Here is a 4,967-nt window from a genome sequence, read left to right on the forward strand (position 1 = left end):
ATCCAAAATACCAAAAAGATTGACTTCAAATTCTTTATGGGATGTAGAAATTAATATTGCACTGGGAATTTGAGTGTTCAAACCCATATTGGCTCTGGGGTTGAAACCTGGGTTTTTAATATCCGTGCAGTCCAAGAGACAGAGTTTTAAGCAGGAAGAGCCTCAAAGTGCTGCCTTAAAAGCTGTATGAGCTTCTCTGGAGCCACAGTGGTACAAAATCTGCCTGCTAGTGCAGGAGACACTGATTTGATTCCTGGGTTGGGAAGATCCCCTGGAGAAGGAAATGGCAACCCACTCCAGTATTCTTGCCTGGGAAATCCCATGGACAGAGGAGCCTGCAGGGCTACAGTCCACGGAGTTGCAAAGAGTCAGACATGATCTAGCAACTAGATCTAACAAACAGAAAGGCTGTATGGGATGGGAAAGCAATTAAGGAAGTTTGTTCCTTAGAGCAATGAAGGAAAGATAAATTGTCAGTCCTGAGAACATCTGGACATATACTTCCTGCATGGGTGAGAATTTAAAAAAAAAAAATGTGATCCAGAAATATTAGGATCTCCCAGTCAGACACTTAACAACTCCAACAGTTAAAACAACTTTTAAAGGAGAGCCAACAATGAAAAACTGCACATTTTATATTGAAGCGCATCATTAGAATGGAGAGTCTATAGGTCAGTTATCAACTGAATTATCACTCTAAGAAACAGGACAAATAAAATAATTGGAAACAGATTACCAAGAAAACTTATTAAAAATGCCTAAAAAGGTTAAAAGAAAGGAAAAAATTAAGGACAAAAGGTAAGTATGAAACAATTAAATAGAATCAAATAAAATATCTAAAAAGGAAATAGATATAGTCATTAAATTTTTATAACAATGTTAATAGCTTTACTAGATATAATTTACATATTAGGAAATTCATCCACTGTAAGGACACAGTGCAATAATTTTTGCAACTATTACTGCAGTTTTGTTTTAGATCATGCTCATTACCTCAAATAGTCTTCGAATTTTAAAACTGACAGGAAGTTAAATGAAACTCCAGAAAAAAAACACAATGTATATAAGTGGTCATAGGCAAATGAGTGTTGCCTGTGGTCAAGGGTTGGGAGGATTGAATGAACTAAGTATAGAAGAATTTTCTAGAATGATGAAATGTTCTATATCTTGGTGGCAGTAGAAGTTATGACACATATCAGATGGCATATATAAGCTCATGGAAATGTACACTTAACTAAGAAGCTGTTTTAGGTTTTTCAGGATGCTGTAACAAAATACCACCGATCAGGTGGCTGATAAACACCAGAAACTTGTTTCTCACAATTCTGAAGACTGGAAATCCAAGATGGGGGTGCCAGCATGGCTAGGTGAGGGTAATTTGGGGGACTGCAGAATTCTTGCTGTGTGTGTACCTGTCTGAAGGGGCCAGAGAGCTCTCTGAGGTCTCTTTTATAAAGACTGATTCCATCAGAAGGCTTCCATCTCATGTCCTGATTAACCACCTTTCAAAGGTCCCACCTTTACCTACCCTTAGATTAGGGACTAGATTTCAATATTATGAATTCAGTCTACATAGCAAGGGTTTTCCAGAATAAAAGAAAAAGAAATGTTTTCAGCTTAAAGAAATGCTTGTGTGTATGCTCAGTCGCAACTGGACGGAGAAGGCAATGGCAACCCACTCCAGTAACTCTTGCCGGGTAGGTCTCACGGATGGAGGAGCCTGGTAGGCTGCAGTCCACGGGATCGCTAGGAGTTGGACACGACTTCACTTTCACTTTCATGCACTGGAGAAGGAAATGGCAACCCACTCCAGTGTTCTTGCCTGGAGAATCCCAGGGATGGCAGAGCCTGGTGGGCTGCCGTCTATGGGGTCGCACAGAGTCAGACACGACTGAAGCGACTTAGCAGCAGTAGCAGCATGTTCAGTCGCTAAGTTGTGTCCAGCTCTTTGTGACTCCATGGACTATAGCCTGCCAGACTTCTCTGTCCATGGGATTTTCAAGCCAAGAATACCGGAGTGGGTTGCCGTTTCCTTCTCCAGGGGATCTTCCTAACCCAGGGATTGAACCTCCATCTCCTCTATTGGCAGGCAGATTCTTTACCACTGAACCAGCTGATAAAGAAATGAAATAAGCACTAAAATGGATAAAGAGAAACAAATCCACAATTGTGGCATGATGAAAGGGCAGAACACCAAATATCAAGACTTAAAAGCAAGATTAAAAGAGGAAAGATTACCTTGAAAGGAGTTACAACTTGATTGATAGTGAGCTTGTCTTCAGCAACAATAGGAACCAGAAGAAATAAAATACTATCTTCAAAATAATAAGTAGTATCTGTCAACCTAGATTTCTACATTTAGCTAAACCATCAATCAGGAACAAGGAACAGAAAGGCATTTTCAGATGAAAACAGAAAGGCTCTGATGCTGGGAAAGATTGAAGGCAGGAGGAGAAGCGGACAACAGAGGATGAGGTGATTGGATGGCATCACCGACTCAATGGACAGGAGTTTATTCTCCATAAACTGAAGAATGCCCTTTGGAAATTGGAGCCTTTGCATAGCTAAAGGGAATTGATGACTTTTCCCAGGGCCGATTCAATAGAGGTGATGGTTGGAAATGTATAGCAATGGTTCCAAAGTGAGCTGGAGAAAGAACGTCAGGAGAATTCAGAAAACTAAGGCTTGTGCCTTTTCTGTGTCTTTAGTAGTACACTGGGTAAATATGTTATTAAGGGAGAGAAGTGTGTCACTGTGGACTAGGCAGTGAAGATCAGGATACTTGTGATCTAATTAACACAAGATAAAGAATTATTGAAGAAATGTTGATTGTCCAGCTGAGAATAGATGCCATACTACCATGAATCCATAACAAATTATTTGCAGAGAAATATATTGCTCCTTTGGTTTGACAGAGAGTAAAATTTTAGAAAGATGTTAATAGCTGCTCAGGGATACCATTTTTTAACTCCATCTTTTAAGAGATCATTTAAAATGATCATCCATCATGGCAAGCAAGATTTTCAACAGGTATATGTGTCAGAATGAAGGAGATAAGGAAAAGGGCAAAAGGGAGTTGTCAGACATATTCATTTTCTTGCCATTCCATAAAGGGTGTTTCTTCTCAAAACACTTGAATATATTCTGGGTAGAAGAATTTTAAAGAAATACCTTTTAATATATAGAAAAGTGAGATTTTGTTGTGTAAGAGGACAGTGTTTTAGGGACAGCAGTGAACACAAATTTTAAAACAAAATGTTTGCTATCTAACATGAAAAGTTTTTAACATAAAACCAGGATTTTAACATAAAAATGCTGAATGTGCAGTTTTCAAAGTCTGCACTTGTGGTCTTCTCTGTCTCTTGGCAGGACCATACTCATACTCTTCCTTACAGCAACTGACATTTCTTTTTTTTTTTTAATTAATTTTATTGGAGTATTTGTTGTTATTGTTCAGTTGCTCAGTTGCGTCCAACTTTTTGCACCCCCATGGACTGCAGCACGCCAGACTTTCCTGTCCTTCATTACCTTCTGGAGCTTGCTCAAACTCCTGTCCATTGAGTCAGTATTGCTATCCAATCACCTCATCCTCTGTTGTCCCCTTCTCCTCCTGCTTTCAATCTTTCCCAGCATCAGAGCCTTTTCTAATTAGCCGACTCTTCACATCAGGTGGCCAAAATATTGGAGCTTCAGCTTCAGCATCAGTCCTTCCAATGAATATTCAGGACTGATTTCCTTTATGACTGATTTGATCTCCTTGCAGTCCAAGGGACTCTCAAGAGTCTTCTCCAAAACCATAGCTCAAAAGCATAAATTCTTCAGCGCTCAGCCTTCTTTATGGTCCAACTCTCACAATCATACATGACTACTGGAAAAACCATAGCTTTGACTAGATGGATCTTGGTCAACAAAGTAATGTCTCTGCTTTTTAATATGCTCTCTAGGTTGGTCATAGCTTTTCTTCCTAGGAGCAAGCATTGTTTAATTTCATCACTGCAGTCACCATCTGCAGTGATTTTGGAGCCCAAGAAAATGAAGTCTGTCACTTACAATTATACAGTGGAAATGATAAATTCAAGGGATTAGAGCTGATAGAGTACCTGAAAAACTATGGATGGGGGTTCGTATCATTGTACAGGAGGAGGTGATCAAAACCATCCCCAAGAAAAAGAAATGCAAAAAAAGCAAAATGGTTGTCTCAGGAGGCCTTACAAACAGTTTAGAAAAGAAGAGAGGCAAAAGGCCAAGGAGAAAAGAAAAGATATATATCCACCTGAAAGCAGAGCTCCAAAGAACAGCAAGGAGAGATAAGAAAGCCTTCCTAAGTGATCAGTGCAAAGTAATATAGGAAAACAATAGAATGGGAAAGACTAGAGCTCTCTTCAAGAAATTAGAGACAGCAAGGGAACATTTCATGCAAAGATGGGCACAATAAAGGACAGAAATGGTACGGACCTAACAGAAGCAGACGATATTAAACAGAAGGAGCAAGAGTACACAGAAGATCTATACAAAAAAATCTTCATGACCCAGATGACCACAATGGCGTGACCACTCACCTAGAGCCAGATATCCTCGAGTCCAACGTCAAGTGGGCTCTAGGAACGATCACTACGAACAGAGCTAGTGGAGGTGATGGAATTCCAGCTGAGCTATTTCAAATCCTGAAAGATGATGCTGTGAAAGTGCTGCACTCAATATGCCAGCAAATTTGGAGAACTCAGCAGTGGCCACAGGACTGGAAGAGGTCAGTTATTGGAGTATAGTTGCTTTATAATGTGTTAGTTTCTGTTGTATAGCAAAGTGAATCAGCTATACACACACACATGTATACACATACACTCTCTTTTTTTTGGATTCCCTTACCATTCAGGTCACCTTAGAGTAATGAGTAGAGTTCCTTGTGTTATATCCTAGGTTTTCATTAGTTATCTATTTTATACATAGCATCAACAGTATACATACAT

The sequence above is a fragment of the Ovis canadensis genome, chromosome 17, assembly GCF_042477335.2.
Source record: "Ovis canadensis isolate MfBH-ARS-UI-01 breed Bighorn chromosome 17, ARS-UI_OviCan_v2, whole genome shotgun sequence".
In the NCBI taxonomy this organism is placed as follows: Eukaryota; Metazoa; Chordata; class Mammalia; order Artiodactyla; family Bovidae; genus Ovis; species Ovis canadensis.